Below are 22,951 nucleotides of genomic sequence, written 5' to 3'. Positions count from 1 at the left end.
GGTCAACTAACCAGAATTATATGGGCAACACCCTCGTCGACCAAACCCCCACGTGAGAATTGACAACTGCTCGGTCGACCGTAAATCATAGTTCAAATTGATCCTATCGACCGAACCGCGCAGAATTGGAAAATTGCCTTTGAAACCCTTAAGTCTGGTCGACCATCCTTTTAGTTCAAGTTTCTCTCGATTGACCGAACCCAACCACTTGGTCAACCAAACCTTAAGTTCGGTTGACCAACTCTCTCGGGTTGGCGAAATTTACCGAGGTTAAAAACACTTTAAAATTTTATTAACATCACTTAAACCTTTTCTAAAATGACTAATATGTCCCTAACGGCCAGATTTTCTTAAAATTCTATAAATACCCCCTCCATAACTCAGATTAGGAACTTTGATTAACTCCAAATTTCTCTCTAATCCTTTGTTAATCAAAGTTCCACCAAATCATTTTTATTACAAAAAATCATTTCTTTGGGGAAAATGTGTTAAACAAAGCTCTCTAACTCTTTTTCCATTTACTCATTTCAAAATCATTTTAGAAGAGAGCATATTCATTTTGGGCATTTATTTTTATATATGCATGTTTTCACTCTCACATATTATTCGTCTTTGAAAATCATTTTCTTGAGAGTATAGCTTTGGTTTTCTCCCAGATTATTTATTTGATAAATATTTTTTGGGAGAAAATTATTTATTGCACAAATATTTCCTTGAACATAAACTCTAGATTCTCCAAATACTTTTATTTGAAAAAACTTTTGTTCGAGAACATAATAATCATTTTTATATCCACGTATTTTATTTGTGCAAACTATTTAGATAAGCACCCTTACTCCCTGAGCATTATTTCATATCATTGGAGTGTGTGTTTTTATAAGCTCAATGTGTACATCCATGCCTGTATTTAGAAGCTTTTTCATATGTACAAAAATATTTTTACTGTAACGGTTGGGTTCAGCTCGGAATTGAATTGGGGAGTCTCAACCTCATAAGTGAGACCAATTCGGTTCAACCTGAAAATTGAATTGGGAAGTCTCAACCCCGTAAGTTAGACTAGTTCGGCTCAACCTAGTAATTGAGCTAGGGTTTTTCTCGCCTCATAAGGAGAGGATGTAAAAATCTTCTGCTTCACCTATTTAAGTGAGCAGGGTTAGTGGAATCCTTGGGGGGTATGCCCAAGGCGAGGACGTAGGCAGTATTGGCCGAACCTAATTAACAAACTTGTGTGTCATTCTCTCTCTATCTTATTTAAACTCCTACACTTAAATTTCAATATGCGTATGCTTGTTCATGCTTTTTTATAACCATATTGCATGCACACAGAACTAATTTAAATGAGCTATGCAGCACACGTGTATGTATGCACACACTAATAACTCAATTGTTGTATGTACACGTTTTCAATATTGAATGGGATATGAACTATGATGAGTACGTGTAATTGTTTAAATTTAGTCGAAAAATTTTTTAAAACCCAATTCACCCCCCTCTTGGAATCACACTAATTCCAACAACATGTACTAAACATGATCTGTAAAAATAGGATACACTTGAAACTACGAATACGTTAATATCATCAAAACACATTAAATATGATTATGTGGCCACTAAGGCTAATAGAAATATTGAACTTGCAAATGATAAATAAGGACAAAAACTAAAAATAGAAGATTTATTCCCAAAATTAGAATCCTTGAAGTTAAGACGACATTAAAAAAAAATGAAAGGTGGGAAATTTTGAAGATGGGATAAAACATTAATTGAAGTTTGGAAATGTTTACGGGATAAAAAAAAATTAATTAGATAACTAATCTATTGAATACTATTATAAAAACCAAGAATATATCAGAAGAGCATAAGAAAAGTGCATTGGTACCTTTGCACAAACACAAAGACAATATTCAAAATTGTAATAGTTATCATGGAATTAAGATTATAAGTCTTGCGATGAAATTATAGGAAAGGGTAATTGAACATAGAATAAGATTAGAAACAAAGACTTTAGAAAATCAATGTGGTTTTATGTCTAGGAGATTAACAACAAAAACTATTTATCTTCTAAGAAGTTTAATGGAAAAGTTTAGGGAAAAGAAAAGGGGCTTGCATATGGTTTTTACTGACATAGAAAAAACTTACGATAAAGTACTTAGGGAAGTTCTTTTGTGGGTCTTAGAAAAGAAAGGAATTTATAGTAGATATATGGAGGTCGTTAAGGATACATATGATAAAGTAATGATGAGCTTTAGGACTGTAGGAGGTGAGTATAAAGATTTTTCAACCATAGTAGATGTACATCAAGGTTCTACTTTGAATCATAATCTTTTTACTATAGTAATTGATGAATTAACTAAGTATATTCAAAATGAGATCCCTTGGTGTATATTGTTTGCTGATGATATCGTGTTGATTGATGATAGTATGAGAGGAGTGGAATCTAAGTATAAACTTTTAAGAGCCACATTAGAGTCTAAAGGGTTCAAGATAAGTAGGAATAAGATAGAATATATGAAATATAATTTTAGTAATATAAGGATTTGCAATAGAGATAAGATTAAACTTGACAATCAAGAGATTAATATTATTGATAGATTTAGATATTTTTGATTTATTATGCAAGCTTAAGGGAAAATTGAAAAAGATGTAGTACATAAAATTAAAACAGGCTGGGTAAAATGGGAGAGTGCATCAGGTGTGTTGTGTGATCGTGAAATCCCCTTAAAATTAAAATGAAAACTCTATAAAACAACTATGAGGCTAATTGAGAAAAACGCTATTGATCAAGTGAATTGGCGAAAAATTATACATTTAGCCGATCCCACGTAATGGGACTTCAAGGCTTCTTGTAGTTGTTGTTGTACACATAAAATATATGGTGATTGTGTGGGTTAACTTAAATTTGTTATTGATAAGCAAAATCTATTAACCCCATGTTTGATTAAAAATATTTATAATTTTAAAAAAAAATTAAAAATAAAAATAAAAATAAAAATATTTAAGTCACCTCCTTCCTTCTTTGACACCCTTCACATTTAACTATATTTTTTTCATATGAATGGACAAAATTGAAAATTGGTCATTTACTTTATATTTCCAAAATTTTGAATAAAAAAATTCCAAAACAAAAAAAATCATTTTACCCCATTTCTTCCACATCATTTACATTTACCTACAATTATGCAAGAAATAAACAATAGAATTGCGTATCACAAAATGAATTACCAATGTCTCATAGACCAAATCATCTTACCAATATTAAACGATAAGTACGAAGATTGGGATATCAAAGACTAAATGAAGATTCACATTCAAATGTGAATCCAATATGTTTGGATTCAGACATTTGTACCAATAATGAAAGTGTGTTCATCCCGAACTTCTTTATAAATATTCATTTCTATTACCCATATATATTTCTCTATAACCTATTACACTCATTACTTCATTTTTTTTTCTAATTAATTATAATTTACACAAACTAAAAGTTGGGGATGTGGCTCATATTCTGAGTGCATACATGTATCGGGAAAGCATAATGAAGCATTGAACAAAGCAAACTTCAAGGAATTTCTTTTTTCCTGAAATCGTCGATGGTTTGGTTCGACGCAAGCATGAAAAATTGAATCGAAGATCAGTAGATTGGGGGGATTTTCCTCTGGGATTTGACCTAGAGCCTATTGTGCGCATAGGGTTTATATAAATACAACTTATTGTAGCCCTAATTGTAAGCTTGAACAATCATATAGTATAAATCGGTCGTTGCTCCTATGGATGTTGGTGAAATTGCCGAAGGCCGTAAATCTTGTGTCTCTTTTCTATTGTTCTTCAATTATTGTGTGTGTGATTGTGATTCATGCTTGCTTGATTCGTATATTCACTATTGTGTGTTTGGTTGATTATTCCGGAACAATCCAAGTGTTCCAGATTGGTTCTGGATTGGTTTTAGTTGTGCGTGTTTCCGCTGCGTGTTTAACTCCAACAATTGGTATTAAAGTTGTTGTTTCGCATTGGCTGGGATCTCTTCAGCAAAGTTCGATGGAATAGGAAATTTTGAACTTTAGCAAAGGAGGGTGAAGTACGTGTGGGTGTAAGAAGGTATGGTGAAGGCACTTTACAGAAAGAAGTCGGACGAGATGGATGACGCAAGTTGGGAAGAGCTAGAAGCCAAAGTTGTGGCTTCTATCCGATTGTGTCTAGCCGATAACGTGATGTACCATATCATGGATGAGGAATCGCTGACAATAGTTTGGCTAAAACTAGACAGCCGGTACATGTCTAAGTCTTTGTCGAACAAGTTGTATCTTAAGCAATGACTTTACGAGCTTAAGATGGCAGAGGGTTTGGATGTGAATCAATACATCAATGTATTCAATCAGATCATCAGCGATCTGAAACGAGTGTTTAGAGACCTGGAAAATGATGATGATGATAATAGTAGTAGTAGTAGTAGTAATAATAATAATAATAATAATAATAATAATAATAATAATAATAATAATAATAAGTAAGAAAAAGGAGAAATTGGTTTTGTGCAAGGACAAATCGTCGACGGTTTGGTGGAGCTCAGAAAACCATTGACGGTTTTGAGTTACCACACCCAGGTAGGGGTAAAATAGTAAAAATTTGTTTGGTTAAAAACCAAACTATTGACGGTTTCAAGAAACCATCGACGGTTTTGCTTATGGACAAATCCCTATATATGATACCCTGTGGAAGAAAGACTTAAAAGGATTAGATGTTACTACCCATATCAACAAGGTGCACCCCTATTTTCAGGAGCCTTCTTATAAGTACTCTACAGTTAAGCTTGTTTGGCTTGGAGTAATCTTGGGATGGGTGACTTTCTGGGAGGTTTCCCAGGAAGTATGTAAGTGAGGACAAAATACATTAAAAAAGGATACGTGTTGGTCTATGGGGCTCGTCATTAGTCTGATAAGGCCCACCCCCTGTTGTCTGGTCCAAGTGGAGGAGGAGAGATGCAATGCTCCCTGGAAGACCTAGGTTGGGGCGTTACAAAATGGTATCAGAGTCATTGCCTAACTGGAAGTGTGATGAGATTCACATCGCTTAGGTTTGGAAATGTGGGTTCGCAACGAGGGCGTTGCATTCTGTAAGTGACGGAGAATATGATACCTTGTGGAAGAAAGACTTAAAAGGATTAGATCTTACTACCCATATCAATAATGTGCACTTTTCTTTTCGAGAGCCTTCTTAAAAGAACTCTATGGTTAAGCGTGCTTAGCTTGGAGCAATCTTGGGATGGGCGACTTTCTGGGAAGTTTTCTCAGGAAGTGTGTGAGTGATGACAAAACAAACTAAAAAGGACACATGTTGTTCTATGTGGCCATTCATTAGTCCGATAAGGCCCGCCCCCTATTGTCTGGTCCAGGTGGAGGAGGAGAGACGCAGTGCTCCCTGGCAGACCCAGGTTGGGGCGTTACACTATAAATAGGTTCCAAGTCATTTTTTTTAGGTAAGTTCACCGCCTCTCTCACTCTCTCTCTCTAGGCTGCGCTTTCCTCTCTCTCTCTCTCTCTCTCTCTCTCTCTCTCTCTCTTTGATTTTTTTCCCGATTTAAGCTCGAATCAAAGGAGAAACGTCATTTCAGGATCTTGGCGATGTTTCTCTGCAATTTAACCGGAGTGGTTCGGTGATTTAGGCTTTCTAGGTACCACTCCAAAACTAGGGTAAGTAAGATGTTTTAAAGTTTAATTAGTCATTGAGATTGTGTGGGCCAGGAATGTTAAATGGTTATTATTCTAGAGTTGAGCTGATTAAACTAGTGTATATGGATACAGGGTTTTGTGCGAACTTCGCAGGCACTGTTTTAGGATCCCTACTAGCATATTTCTAGGAAACAGGTAAGGGGAATAAATTATGTAAGGCTTTTTGAAAATTAACTGATTAATTTAAAGCATAAGAATATGAAAATGTTGTATATGATTTCTGGATTCAGGCATTTGAAAATACTGGTTTTAGATTATCATATATTTATCTGGGTAATTATAATTTTATGAAATATGACTTAAAATTTGTGTGGCATGAGAAATGGTTTTGTTACCGTATATTAAACATGTGGGGATCTTTTATGATGAAATGTGATTTATACTGGTACATGGGAAATATTGAAAGTACAGACACGATATTTTGATACTGAGAAATGTGATTTATACAGACATTATATTTTTGATATTGAGATATGTGATGACGGTATTATACCGAGAAATGAAATAACAGAAATGACAGTTTTTATACTAAGATTATTGTGGAATTGTGGAAATGAGAACCCTGATGGACCAGTGATGTACATGAGAGCACAATACGATTGCTAGGAAATGAGTCAGTGCAACCACTCTACTCGGGGAGAGTGTTGGCATTGGAAATCGATTATGCCTACAGAGAGATGTTGACTACCCCTAGGTCTAGACCAGGCTGCGATAAGCCAATCGTACAACAAATGAGAACTTTTTTGACTTAACCTGGTGGGTCAACCATGGCTAAGTCCTGCCTTCGGACCACACAATCCGATCGTGTGGAGTGATTACATAAGGGTGATATATGAATGTTCACTCAGGTTGGTTCCTCATTACAGACATGATGAAACTACTTTTACAAATATGTAGGGTTTTGAACCTAGAGAAACGTATTGAGCACGTACATATTTTTGAGAAAATATATGGTTGCAAATGTGTATATATATATGTGGATATGAGTACAGATTTCATGATTACTCATTTAAATAATTTATTAAATGAATGTGTTATGATACATTTAAACTCATGTTGCCACACACTAACAATATTTTTTTCCATCTTACTGAGAGTAGTAGTCTCAATCCTTAAATTTTTAACTTTTCAGGAAATCCATTGAGACAAGCTTAGAGAGCTCTGGGAAGGATTAGTGGTTTGGGGTTGAAGTTAGTGTCGAGGAGACACCACTATTTACCAATGTATGGATATGTTTTATGTAACTTGGGTTGTATAGATGATTTTGGGATAGAGATACTTTTGTATTATGATGGTATTAGTACTCTGGTGTTGTATATGGGATTTATGTATATTATGCTTCCGCTGTGTTGTAGTATAGCTTATAGACAGTTGTACCCGGTAACCCACTTGGGGATCAGGTGGTTTATCCATTGTATCAGAGTTTTATGTATAAATAAAAATATATAGTAGAATTTTTGAGTCGTCACAGTTTGGTATCAGAGCCTTGGTTTCTAAGTAGTGCAGACTTCAGTAGATAGCAATACTAGAGCATAGAAATGGATTTTGATGAGGGTAGGACATTGGTAGACTAGGAAACTAGCAAGTCATGATTAGGAGATAGATAGAATCTTAGGTTTTGGTTTCGAAGCCTGGGAGCAAGAATCCATTAACGGTCTTCTGTGATTTTCGTGTGACGTTGGTTTCAGGAAAATTACGGCAAACCATTGACGATTTTTGTTTCTAGGTAGACAGACCAGAACTTGAGACATTAGTTAGTTGGATAAATCCAAAATTTTTGGATTAGAGGTTTGGCCCTTGAAATGGTTAAGTATATATGTGTATATATATATAAAAGGATAGGAGAAGGGATTTGGGCCAAACCGTCAACGGATTTGTGTAGCAGGTAAAAACCGTCGACGATTTTGTATCTGAGTTGTGTGTTGATGCTTACAATGAAGACGTGGAATGCTAAATTGTTTACTTAGTTAGATAATAGTTGTAACGACCTGATTTTTCATGCCATTTTTTTTCCACTTAAACATATATAACAAATCTTTCTGTATTATCTACTAAAAACATCTCAGTCCCCAAGGGAGCACTGAGTAAAACTCTATTCACATTACATTCCTAAGCAGGGGTAAACATAAAACTATAAACTATATTTACAATACCAGAAATCTAGAGAGTTCCAAAATATACATTGCAAAACTCCCAGTGACATCCATCAAAAACCCTTAGATCTACCCAAATAACCAACACCCAAGAAATACTCACCCTCCAAAAAGGGTAGCGCAAGAACCTCTTTACCTGCGAGCCTGATCTGCTCACCTAACTAGATCACCTGAAAAATGTTAGGTCACTAGGATGAGATAACGCTTAATAAGAGAAGATATGGTATCACTAGTGTGTAGCAATTGAGTTACATTCTTTTAATATACTAATATAATACTGAAACTGTAAAACTGTTAATCTAGTATACCATACAGATTACATTTATCACAGTTTAAAATATAACGGTATTTTCGAGTTTTCTAATTACACATAATTCTAGTATTATAATAAATCTACTACTGTACTGTAAATCTATATTTATAGAAACAACTATGATAATACCTTGGAAACTAAATGTCATGATTTAAACCCCCCCCCCATGACAGGGTTGTGCAACCTGTAGGCGAGACTTAACTCTGGTTGGCCCACCAAGTAAGTCAATCTGAAATTCTACCAATCATCAATCTGGCCCACTGCAACCTCTTCGGGCATGATAACTTGTATCTACCTCATCAAACCGGCCTCCTCAACCTAGAATACTAGGGAAACTGCAATCTCTCCATAGACATGGTTGACAGAATCCACATACTATCTGAAATATGTGGTTGCACTCTGATATGAAAATAGCAACAATATCGTGCTCTACTGCCTGAACCTGACTGAATATTTCCTCAGGGTCTAGTACTATTTAGTACTGATACTTATAATTATCTTACTGTTTTTATCATGATTGTAAAATAACCATAACATTTTTAAACTGATCTACATAATCTGAATTTATGACTGAATAACTAAATAATTGAGTGTTATGGTTCTAAAGTTGTGGCATTCTGAAATATACTATAAATCATATTTTCTAAAAACTGCATAATGATATTTTCTGCTAATATACTGTAAAACATGATATTTGTAAAACTATATAAATACTATACTAAACTGTTATGAACTCATGCCATACAATTAAGTAACAAGAATCCCATTCTCTAAAGTCTGCATCTCCTAATATAATAATAATATTTTGGAAAAACTGAATAATAAACTGATATATATATATATATATATATAATTTTCTGCTAACTTTTTAAAATTCCTAGCATAGCATATTTTCCTTACCTATCTGACTCGGAGGCTGGCCTCCACTTAACTCTCGCACCCTCGGTGTACCAACCCCAAAAACCTTCATTTACATATACATATTTTTGTAAAAAATTAATACACCCATATTTTCTGAGATTGCTTATTCATAATTTCTTGAACTATAATTTACCTGGACTCCAGAAAAATATTCACTGGGGTCCCCAACCCATGTTTGCAGGGTCCCAAAAAAAAACATTCTATTCCTGAAAATATAATATCCTAATTTATTTCATAAAACTCCAGTATATTCTCATACTACTCAAAATTTAAACTCAAATAAGTTTAATAAAACTGAAAATACCCAAATAATCTACTTATCCTGAATCTGGGATGGTGCTTAAGTTGGCCAAACTAACAATCTGTTCCGGCAGACTTGTAAAGAATCTCCCCAGGATCAACGTGGCAGCTTCTGATTGTCAAAACGGAGAGAATGGGGGCAAGAATCATAGAAAGAAGTGGGAGGAACCGAATAGGAGAGAAAGGGAGAGAAATGAGGAAAAATGATTTTTCCTTGCTGAATCCTGATTTTCTGCTATTTATAAACCTTTTGCCACGTGGCCTCGTCGACGAGCCACATCACCTCATCGACGAGTTCAAGAAGGGAGTTCGTCGACAAGCACATAACCCTCATCGATTAGTTTCAAGCCCCGAAATAGCCCTCAGTAATTTCTTGTCGACAAGGCACGCGTCCACGTCGACGAGCAACGAGGCCCTGCTGCTTCCCCCTTTAAAATTCTTTTTCCCTCTATTTTCTTTATTATTTAATTCCAATCATTATCTGCGTTATTGCAATATTATCCATCACAATAAGATATTGGAATTTTAAGATTGTTTCTACCATATTTTCAGGATGAACCTCGGGAATAATAACAAAAACGCTGGAGGTAGTAGCCATATGGGGGCTTCCAGCTCGGGTGCTAGTGATTTAGATCAAGTCTTTCGTAGCATGGCTCAGCAAGTGATGGCGGAGATAGCACGGAGTTCTAGGGTGTAGGGTTGCACGCCAGTAAATCAGGGCTGCACTATAGAGCAGTTCACCCGGATGAATCCCTCGACTTTTCCAGAAAGTGTCGATCCGATTATGGCTGACAATTAGAGGCAAGAGATTGAAAAGATTCTGACAGTACTGCATTACACTGACGAGCAGAAATTTTAGTGTGCAACATTTAAGCTGACAAGAGAGGTTGAGCGATGGCGGTCAATGGTGAAGCTCCTGGAGGAGTAGAAACCGGTACTAGTGGCACTGACCTTGGGACGTTTTAAAGAGATCTTCTTTGACCACTACTTCCCCACCTCCATTAGAGATGCTAAGATGGAAGAGTTTCTGAATCTAATCCAGGGTCATTTGACAGTGCCACAGTATGCATCAAAGTTCATGGAGCTATCCCATTTCACCCAATTTATGATTCCTGATGAATTCAAAAAGTGCGGAGGTTTGAGAGAGGGCTGAGATAGGAAATATATGATCAAGTGGCAGTTTTGATGATATGAGATTTTTCAGAGCTAGTGGATAAAGCCACCATAGTAGAGACCAGTCGGCAGAAGGGTATAGGAGGATAAAGCCAGTGGAAGAGGTCCACGCCTCTTGTATTTCAGGTGAGTACGAGCCAAAGGCAGTGGAGGAGATTCGATGTGGGCCATTGGCAGGTGGAGGGATACTAAATTCCTTAGGGTAATCTGGCGCTCTTTATTTGCCCTCGATACTATAAGAGACATTCAGGGGAATGTCGAGCTAGAGCGGTGGTCTATTATTGATGCAATAAACCTAGCCATGTGAAACGAGACTGCCAAGTGTAGCTGAGCAATGCCCTGGCTCCTAGACCATACCAAGGGAACAATCAAGCACCCCAAGGTGATCAGTAAAGGAACACCACCCCGGCGAGGGTGTATGCATTGACATCGGGAGACGTAGAAGCGGCAGGCGATGTGGCGACAGGTATCATTTTTATTCTGTCATATAAAGTTGTTATTTTGTTTGATTCAAGGGCGACTCATTCATTCATAGCTCGATGGTTTGTCAAAATATGGGGAATAGAAGCTCAGCCAATGGGTGTCAGTTTGTCAATGGCTACACCGAGAGTTTTACAATCTTCCATATTAAATTTCTTTAGCAAGTCCCTAATGTATTTAGATTGGCATATGAAAGTTCCATGATTAGCTTGCTTAATTTTTAGACCTAAGAAGAAGCTAATTTCACCCATCATACTCATTTCAAACTCACTTTGCATGCATTTGGCAAACTTATTACACAACTCATCATTATTTGCTCCAAAAATGATATCGTCCGCATAGATTTGAACAAGGAGCGTATCATCAATTTTGGATTTGATAAAGAGTGTAGTGTCAATTTTTCCACGGGTAAACCCATTTTCTAGTATGAAACCACTAAATCTCTCATACCAAGCTCTAGGAGCTTGTTTCAATCCTTACAAGGCTTTAGACAACCGGTAAACATGATCGGGATATTTATGATTATCAAAACCGGGTGGTTGTTTTACGTATACCTCTTCATTAATGTAGCCATTTAGAAAAGCCCTTTTAACATCCATTTGAAACAATTTAAAATTTTTAAAAGTGGCAAAGGCAAGTAACATACGAATGGCTTATAATCTAGCAACAGGAGCATATGTTTCATCAAAGTCAATCCTTTCCTATTGGTTATACCCTTAGGCAACTAGTCTAACTTTATTCCTAGTTACTACCCCATTCTCATCTTTCTTATTTCTATATACACATTTAGTTCCAATTATGGTGTGCTCATTAGGCCTAGGAACTAAGGTCCACACTTTGCTTCTTTCAAATTGATTAAGCTCTTCCTGCATGGACATTACCCAAGACTCATCATCTATGGCTTCTTTAATATTTTTAGGTTCTTCTTGTGATAAGAAAGCGGAGTGATTCACTATATTTCTCAAGGAGGATCTTGTGGCTACTCCACGGGATGGTTCACCTATGATTTGGTCTAAAGGATGGCTTTTTATATATTTCCAATCTCTAGGTACCTCCTGATTTCCATTTTCATTTTCTTCAAGTGATTTTTCATTTGCTTCTTGATTTTCACTTGCATTGTTTTCAATAGACATTTTCTCTAAGAATTTTCTAATATCAATATCATCTTCATCATATTTATTAGAAAATGGATTAGACTCATCAAACACAACATGAATAGATTCAATGACAGTTAAAGTTCTTTTATTGAAGACCCTATATACTTTACTATTAAGTGCATAGCCTAGGAAGATGCTTTCATCAAATTTAGAGTCAAACTTTCCTAGATATTCATTATCTCTAAGCACAAAGCATTTACAGCCAAACACATGAAAATAGAAAATATTTGGCTTATGGTTATTCCACAATTCATAAGGGGTTTTATTAATTGATGGTCTAATCAACACCCTATTCATAACATAGCATGCAGTATTAATGGCCTCGGCCCAAAAATATTTAGGTAAGTTATGCTCATTCAACATAATTCTACCCATTTCTTGCAGTGACCTATTCTTTCTTTCTACTACACCATTTTGTTTAAGTGTCCTAAGTGCAGAGAAGTTATGTGATATGCCCTCTAAGTCACAATATTTTTCTATACTTTCATTTTTGAATTCCGTGCCTCTATCACTTCTTATGTGAGTGATTTTATATCCTTTTTCATTCTGAATTCTCCGACAAAGTTTGGTGAATTGTTCACTTGATTCATTTTTATGTGCAAGCAACAACACTCATGTGAATCTAGAAAAGTCATCCACAATTACAAAAGCATAAGATTTACCACCAAGACTTTGCACAGAATTAGGTCCAAATAGATCTAAGTGAAGCATCTCCAAAGGTCTAGTAGTATATATGAATTTCTTTTTCTTAAAACTAGATTTTGTTTGCTTACCCATTTGACATGCATCATATATTTTATCCTTTACAAAAGACATCTTAGGCAATCCTTTAACCAATTCTTTTCTAACAAGTTTAGACAATAAATCCATGCTAGCATGTCCTAAACGCCTATGCCACAACCAACTAGCTTCATTTATAGTAGAAAAACATGTTACTTGTTGTGAAGCTAAATTATCAAGTGAGGTAGTATAGACATTTTCATGTCTATCAGCAGTAAAAAACACTTTGTGGTCCGTTTTATTTTCTACTATGCATTTGTCATTTTCAAACGATTCTTTATATCCTACATCACACAATTCACTTATACTAAGTAGATTATGTTTCAGTCCATCAACCAACAAAACATTGTCAATAGTAGGAGAGGAATCCTTACGAACCTTACCTACCCTGATGATGCGTCCTTTGGCATTGTCGTCAAATGTCACATAGCCTCCATCCTTAGGAACAATTGAAGTGAATTTACCTTGTCGCCGGTCATGTGTCGTGAGCATCCACGATCTAAGTACCACCGGTCCTTGGAGGAGGATGATCTTAGGCAAATCTGCAAAATAAGCTAAGTGACTGATGCTGGTCCCCAAATTTTGTTGGGTCCACGAGGGTTAGTAGCAGGATCTCCCTTCACTACCCATACCTTCCTAATTCTAGCATGCTTATTCCTAAGTGGACAATCAAATTAAATGTGACCAATCTGTTTACATTTAAAACATTTCAATCTATACTTAGGTTCTTTAGGAGGTATATAGGATTTTAACTCACTGTGTAAAATGTCCTAAGTAAAGATTAGGTCGTCTAACATTCTCAATACCATTAAAACCAAGACCCTCTTTACTTAAGGAGTTTATTTGGGCACCAAGTAATTTTTCAAAATTTTCTTTGCCCTTGGCGAATTTAAAAATAATTTTGGAGCTATCCTCCAATTTTCTCTCAAGCTCAACAATAGTAGAATCCTTTTCTTTTAAAATAGAAGCATAAGATGTTTTTGCCATATTAAACAATTTTGACCAATTTTCACATTTCTTTTTCAACTCATTATTCTCTTTGGTCATTTTGCCTAACAATTTTGAAACACGAATATATTCAAACTGTAATTCTCTAAATGTAGGCATGCTGTCAGAATAGCAATCATCAGATGAATAATAAAAATATGATGAACTAGAAGACAATACCTCATCCTCGTGTGCCATCAAGCACAAATTAGTGACCCCCGTGTCACTATGATCTGAATCCGAGTCCCTGCTGCTAAATTGGTCCCATGAAGTCCCAGCCTTCATGGCTTTCTTCTTTTTCTTAGCCTCCTTTTTCAACAGTGGGCAGTTAGGTTTGATGTGCCCCACTTTGTTGCAATTGTAGCACGTAGAAGCATTTGATTTTTCCTTTCTTTTGCTGGACTCTCCCTTCTCATTAGTGGAGTCTCTATATTTTTTAAATGGCTTCATGTTCTTCCTGAAAAATCTATTAAACTTTCTGGTTAGCATAGCCATTTCATCATCAGTATCAGATTCACTATACTCACTAGATGTGTTATTAGATCCTCTTAGTGCAGTCACTTTCTTAGCCCTGTTATGCTCATTTAGTCTTTCATTTATAGACAATTCATAAGTGATCAAGGAACCAATCAATTCATCTAAGCTCAGGGCCTTAAGGTCTCTACCCTCAACAATGGCCGTAGCCTTGGCTTCCCAAACATGAGGTAAGCCTTTAAGGATCTTCCTGATCATCTCATATGTGTGATAGGTCTTTCTAAATGCATGCAGTGAGTTTATGATGTGTGTGAATCTAGTGTACATGCTTTGAATGAACTCACCTACATTCATCCTAAAGGCCTCATACTCACTGGTCAACATATCTATCCTACTGTCTTTCACATCTCTAGTACCCTCACATATGACCTCTAACTTATCTCATATTTCCTTTACAGTAGAACATGCCATGAACCTGTTAAATTCATTTACAACAAGACTACAGTATAAAATATTCATGGCAGTGGCATAAAGACTAACAGCTTTCATATCATCATCATTATATTCATCCTCAGTTTTAGGAACCTTAGCTACACCCTCAGTTTTCATAGGAACATAGTTTCTTTTAGAGACAATCCTCCACACCTTCCAATCAGTATTTTGAAGGTAGATGCCCATCCTCTGTTTCTAGAAGGTGTAGTTAACACCACTGAAAATAGGAGGTCGTGTGGAACATCATCCCTCAGGGAAAGGGGTCACAGAGCTATAAGTCATATGTGATCTTTTTTCCAAATAACAACTAGTCTATGCTACGTTACTCTGATACCAATTGTTAGCTTTACCGTAATCCCAAGAGGGGGGGTAAATTGGTATTTTAAAATTTATCTCCTAGGTATTCCTCCTAACAGCAATATGTTCACAACCCTATGGTCAATCTAGTGCAAGTAATATAAATATATTAGAAACTAAGTAAAGTAGTTTAATTACTCACACACGCACTAGAAAGCAATAAAGATAGTGTGACATATAGATATGTTATCGAGGTTTGGCCAACTGCTTACGTCCTCACCTTGGCTAACCAGCACAAGGATTCTCACAATAACTTACTCATTTAAACGGATGGAGCGGCACCTATACAAACCAGGTCAATTAGTACATGGTTGACCTACAACCTTTACACCAATCCTTACCGGGCTGGATTACCACCTCCTCAGGCCACGCCTAAAATTTCTCATATATACTATCAAAAGGTACAATACAAAGGTGCTTTCACGTAAAGCAAATTTGTACCACAAATACACACAATCACGAACACCACAGACGATTTAAAATGTAAGCTCAGTGTGGTCTAAATAGTTCAACTCTCAAAGATATTTTCTATCAGTGTAGTGAGTGCGTGAGAGTATCAATAATAATCTGTGTATTTCAAAATATTCAATCAAATGTGTTCACACAGAGTATCAAACAAGCCTCAAGAATGTCAATTAGAAGAATATCTCAATCACATGAATATGTATATGCTTGGATTGCAAAATAGATAATCTTTGTACTCAGCAAATGATATATATACTTGAATAAATATTGCCACAAAGATTAATGTAACAAACACAAATATCTTTTCACAAATAGTTCAATAAAGATTCCACAAGATATTTGAGTAAGTTTGAAAATGTTTTTGCAAACCAATAACAAATACAAACTTCCAAAGGTATTGCAATGAGAGTGCAACACTCGGAAGTTCACCACAAGCCTTCTTAGGGTAGGCTTATTAGAAAAGCATCGTAAGAGTGCTTAGGTTATGCTCTCGTGAAAATCGATTCAAGCACTCACGAATTGAGATAGCAAACCTCTAAATAAACACACTCAATACACTTTCAAATGACTCAAAGAAGTAAAGAAGGTAAGTTTGAGTGGATTTGGAAATGGTATAAGTAGTAGGAAGTATTTAGCTTGAGAGAGAAATATGATTTTTGTTTTTGCTAATTCATACCTAATTCTCCCAAATGAAAGAGTATATATAGACATACCAAAATTTTTGACCGTTGGGGACCTATTAGGGATTGTTAGAAAAGTTTAATGATGTTTAAGACATTTTAACCCTGTTTAAAAATATTAACTGCGGTAAATCAGGACAACCCAAGAGGTCTGGTCGACTAGAAATGTTTCAGTCGACCAAGTCTCATATGGTTCAGTTGACTAGAGGAATTTTGAACTAAGGGCTCAGTCGACCAGTAGAGGGTGATTTTCCAATTTTTCGAGGTTTGGTCGACCAGGCCATTTTGAACTGGCTGGTTTGGTCGACCAGACAGCTGGGATTTCTCCCGAGGACCTTCAGTCGACTAGGTAGTTAGAGTACAAAATCAGCTCGGTCGATCAGATGGTCAAAATGTTGACCTAGGGAGATTTCGGTCGACCAGGGCCTTTTGAACTACTTGGTTCAGTCGACCAGGTGGTCAAAATGTTGACCAGAGAGGGTTTCGATCGACCAGGGCTTTTTGAACTATTCTAGTTCGGTCGACCAGAACTTTGGTCAATCAGTTGACCTAGCGATGTTTCGGTCGACCAGGTCAAAATGAACTGACTTGGCTGGTCGACCGAAAGTGCACCAAGTGTGCATTTTGATCTGGTTTTGAAGCATACAAACCCTATTCAGGTGCCTAACAAATATATGTGTAAATATGTGTGTCCTAGGGTCACTTGGGGTCCAATTTCAAGACACCAAAAAAGTCCGATGTCAATCGACCGAAGGGAATACCCTAAGGTCTTTCTAAGGTCATTTTTAGGTTTGTATCTGGTTTGAGCTTACAAAATAACCCATACATGTGATGTGTGTGCTTATTACAAACCGGATACCCTAATTACTATTACAGACAAATTTCACTACAAAAAATATTACAATTAAGAGCATGAATTTGTCTTCAAACTTTGAGCTTTCACGTGTCATTAATGATCTGCTAATATAGACCTGCACATGAACTAGATATTTTTTAAATACAGGAGTATTTGTCATTATCAAAACCGGGCGCGACCTATAAGGTCAACAGTATCGATTACAGAGAGATAAATAAAGTGATAATATAAATAAGTATCCTTTTCCCTATATTGATGATTTTTTTTACCAGCTCCAGCGAATACGGGTTTTCTCTAAGATTGATCTTCGATCCGAATACCATCAAGTGAAGGTCAAGGTAGAGGATGTTCTGCAAATAGCATTCTGAACTCGGTATGGCCATTATCAGTTCCTAGTTATGCCATTCGAACTAACAAATGCTCCTACTGCATTCATGGATTTGATGAATAGGGTCTTCCACCAGTAACTGGATCAGTTCGTTGTGGTATTTATTGACAAAATTTTGGTGTATTCAAGGAGCCCCAAGGAGCACGAGGATCACTTGAGAATAGTTCTTCAGGTGCTAAAAGAAAGGAAGTTGTATGCCAAATTTAAGAAGTGTGAATTCTAGTTGGAATAGGTCACATTCCTCAGGCACGTGATATCTAGGGGTGGTATTTTTATGGATCCAAGCAAGATAAAAGCAGTAGTGGACTGGGTGAGACCAAAAAATGTTCACAAGATTAAGAGTTTCTTGGGATTGGCAAGATACTACCAACGGTTTGTGGAGGGTTTTTTCAGACTCTTGGGTCCTTTGACACGGTTAATGAGGAAGAATATGAAGTTTGAGTGGACCGATGATTGCAGGCAGAGTTTTCAAGAACTGAAACAATGACTCGCCACTACTCCAATTTTGACCATTCCATCACAAAATGATGGTTTCATGATCTATAGTGACGCGTCACAAAAAGGCCGGGGGTGTGTTCTGATGCAGTAGGTAAAAGTGCTGGCATACGCTTCTCAACAACTTAAAGAGTATGAGAAGAACTACCATATGCATGATTTGGAATTGGCTGCAGTGGTGTATGCATTGAAATTTTGGAGGCATTACTTGTACGATGGAAAGTGCGAAATATTTACTGATCATAAGAGTTTGAAGTATTTCTTCACACAGAAGATGTGATACCTCGTGGAAGAAAAACTTAAAAAGGATTTGATGTTACTACCCATATCAACAAGGTGCACCTTTCTTTTTTGGAGCCTTCCCATAAGAACTCCACAGTTAAGCGTGCTTGGCTTGGAGTAATCTTGTGCTAGGTGACTTTCTGGGAAGTTTTCTCAGGAAGTGTGTGAGGACAAAACACAATGAAAATGACACATGTTGGTCTGTGGGGCAGTTCATTAGTTTGATAAGACCCGCCCCCCTGTTGTCTGGTCCAGGTGGAGGAGGAGAGACGCAGTGCTCTTTGGCAGACCCAGGTTGGGGTGTTACAAAATGGTATCAGAGCAATTACCCAGTTGAAAGTGTGATGAGATTCACATAGTCTGGGCCTGAAAATGTGGGTTCGCAACGAGGATATTGTGTTCTGTAAGTGGGGGAGAATGTAATACCTCGTGGAAGAAAGACTTACAAAGGATTTAATGTTACTTCCCATATAAACAAGGTGCACCTTTCTTTTCGGGAGCCTTCCCATAAGAACTCCACAGTTAAGTGTGCTTGGCATGGAGTAATCTTGGGATGCGTAACCTTCTGGGAAGTTTTCTTAAGAAGTGTGTGAGTGAGGGCAAAACACACAGAAAATGACACGTGTTGGTCCATCGGGCCATTCATTAGTCTGATAAGGCCCGCCTCTTTGTTGTCTGGTCTAGGTGGAGGAGGATAGACGCAGTGCTCTCTGGCAGACATAGGTTGGGGTGTTATAGAAGAAGTTGAATTTGAGGTAGAGGAGGTGGCTGGAATTGATTAAAGATTTCGACTGTACCATCAGTTACCACTCAGGGAAAACTAATGTGGTAGCTGATGCGCTGAATTTAAAGTCAGGGTGTGCATCAGTGTTAGCAATAGTAACTCCACATCATATCAGGATGGATTTAGGGAGGTTGGGCATGGAGTTAGTAGAGGGAAATCACTAAGCACTCATTGCCAATTTGGTAATTTAGCAAACTTTACAGGAAAGAATTAAAATTGCTCAGATGTAAGATGCAGAATTAGTAAAGATTAAAGATAAAGTGCAAAGTGGACAGGGAGCCAATTTTAGTATTTCAGATGATGGAGCTTTGAGGTTTCGTAGCAGGATGTGTGTACCTGATGACGTAGAAATTAAAAGGACTATTTTGGAAGAGGCGCATCATTTCCTGTATATGGTACATCTAGGAAGCACGAAAATGTATAGGGATTTGCGAGTATCCTTTTAGTGGAGCAATATGAAGAGAGAAATTGCAACATACATAGAGCAGTGCTTGAAATGCCAGTAGGTGAAGGTTGAGCATTAGAGACCGGCAGGACCATTGCAACCACTTCACATCCTCGAATGGAAGTGGGAGCAAATTTCTATGGACTTCGTTACAAGGCTACCGTCGTGTTGACTTTGGTGTACTCCCAAAAGGGGGGTGAAATGGGTATTAAAAATTCATTCCTAAGTTTATCCAACTCAATAGCAGTAATACACAACCTAGGGTCTGTCTATATAATCGTAAACCCAATCAACACATGTACAACGTATAATGAATCAGACATACAACATACATATGCTAAAAATGAAAGTGCAAAAAATAAATTTCAAAAATATAAAGTACACGCACAATATGTTATCGGGGTTTAGCCAATACTGCCTACAACCCCGCCTCAACTCGTAAGCCCAAGGATTACCACCATTGCTCACTTAATGAGTGGAGCAGCACTGGTTATAACCTGATCAAATTTTTAGGGCTTGCCTTAACCTTTACACACTCTTCCTATAGGGCGAAGAAGGACCTACCGATCCTTACAGGCTGGATCAATGCCCTCTCAGGCCATGCCTGTAATACAATCAGATAAAATTTTTCGTACAATAAAAAGTACTTCTAACCCAAGAAGATTTGTACAACAATTCAGCACAGTATAATCAATGCACACCAATAATGTAAGAACTATAAGCTCAGTGTTGTATGTGTGTAATCAACACTCAAAGTAATGTCTATATTCAATCAAGAGCAATGAGTGTATCAACAAGCTAATCTCTGAAACTACGTAAGATGTATATCTCAATCACAGTTTAAGGTTTCAAAGATTTTCACCAAGTGTAATCAAAAGATCTCAAAAATATTATCTCAATATTCAAGCACAAAGAGATATTCAAAAGTAAGCTTGTGAAAAATGTTTTTTGCACAAACAAAAACATAAGCTAAGGTGTCTTGCCATTTGAATGAAAAGATCCGCAAGGTTTAAGTTTTCCCACACAAAAGATTTATTAAATTAAATCTGGGGGAAAACTATGCTCAACTCTCAATCTCAAAATCAAGCAAACAATAAATGCAATGAGAGTTTTTAGCAACAACGAATAATCACTCAAGGATATTCTCACAAGGCTTGATTTCTCAAAAGAATAGTGGTATGTGAGTGTATAGACTTTGTATGAACGAATGGGCTTTGAAAGGAATTAAAAGAAATTTTTAAAAGCCAATTCAACCCCCCCCCCCTTCTCTTGGGAAGCTATTCCTAATTTCAATTGGTATCAGAGCGAGGTTATAACAACTCTTAAATAGAAGCTATAAAAAGATCGTAATGGCTTACTTAGGCGTAGCTCCCTTTGGAGAGGGACAATCTTCACTTAGGCCACCAATCTTTTGTGGTTTGAACTATACCTTCTAGAAAAAGAGAATGCAAATATATCTTCAAACTATGAATTGGAAAGCATGGGAAGTTGTCATTAAAGGTGACCAAATTCCCACTAAGATAGTTGATGGAAAACAAGTTTCCAAAGAGAAAAATAATATGACCGACCTAGACTATAAGATGCTACAAGTTAATGCTAGTGCTTTGAATGCTTTACATTATGCCTTGGATACTAATGAATTTAATAGAGTAATGGCTTGCAAATCAGCTAAGGAGATATGGGATAAGCTAGAAGTAACATATGAAGGAACAACGGATGTCAGGGATAATAGGGTTGATATGCTCACAAGCGAGTATGAAGCCTTTAAGATGAACTCGGATGAATCAATTACAAATATGTTTACTAGGTTCACTCACATAATCAATTCCCTAAATGCCTTAAGAAAAACTTACACTACTTATGAGATGATAAGAAAAATTCTAAGAGGTCTTCCCTCCATATGGGAACCAAAGGCTACTGCTATCACGGAAGGTAGAAATCTGAAAAATACATCCTTAGATGAGCTTATAGGTTCTCTCCTCACATATGAAATGGCAATGAATGAAAAGAGTGGGAAAACCAAAGCCCAAGAAAAAATAACCTTTAAAGCCTTAAAAGAAAAGTCAAGTAGTGAAATGGATGAAGGTGAAGAAACCTTCATATCTAAAAAGCTAGCAAGGTTACTAAGAAGGAGAAACAAATTCAAGAGAAGAAATCAAAAATATGAATCAGATGAATCAGAAGAAGAAGTTACCAAGAAATCAAAGAATAAACTCCTAAATGCTAAAATTGCAATAAAGCTGGACACTTAAAACCGGAATGTCCAGTATTAAATAAAGAGTCTAAAAAGAAAAACAAGAAGGCCATGAAACCCAGTACTTGGGATACTACAAGTAGTTCAGAGAATGAAATAAGTGACCAAGAGGTTGCTTACACGTGCTTTATGGCATGGGATAACGAAGAAAGCTCCTCAACTAAATCTTCAAATAATTCTTGTAGTGATGAATCAAGTGATGAGGGTATGCCATCTTATGATGAACTTCAAAATGATCTATTCAAAATACATAAGATGCTGATAAAAGCAAATAAACAAAACACCTCATTGAAGAATAAGAATGAAAGTTTAATGAAAGAGTTAGAATTCTTAAAGAATGCTGAAAGAGATAAAGACTCAAAACTTAAGCAATTAGAACATAAGTATGAATCAGCAATGAAAGAAATAGAATCCAAAAATCTTGCTCAAAAAGAAAACAACTTGAAAATTGAGAAACTAGAAAACAAGAATGACCAAATGATAGAAGACCTTCGATCCTTATCCTCTACCGTGTATGAGAAAGATATGAATATTTCTGAATTAGAGAATAACATAAGAAAATTATCTCTAGAGTTAGAAAAATTACAAAAGAAGGTTGATAACAAGAAAGAGATAAAAAATCTTAAGAGTCAAATTGAAGATAAAGATAAGATCATTCATAACTTCACAAAAGGAAAGGAAAACTTTGATAAGATGATTGGATTACAAAGAATGTCTCTAAATAAAGAAGGCATTGGTTTCAATGGAATTGAAAATAAAAAGAAAAAGAATTCTTACATGGGATATTTCTCGAAAGAATCCAAAGACTAAACTTGCACATCTTCTAATGCCTACACAAACACCATATGTTATCAATGCAAGAAAAAGGGGCATATAAAATTTGAATGTCCATTTAAGAAGAAATGTGTTAAAATAAAACAAGTATGGAAGATAAAAGAAACCTCCCTTGAAAAATCCTCCGGACCCAAGAAAATATGGGTACCAAAAAT

This window comes from Malania oleifera, chromosome 13 (assembly GCF_029873635.1).
Source record: "Malania oleifera isolate guangnan ecotype guangnan chromosome 13, ASM2987363v1, whole genome shotgun sequence".
Lineage (NCBI taxonomy): Eukaryota > Viridiplantae > Streptophyta > Magnoliopsida > Santalales > Ximeniaceae > Malania > Malania oleifera.
Note: the sequence above shows the minus strand (reverse complement) of the source record.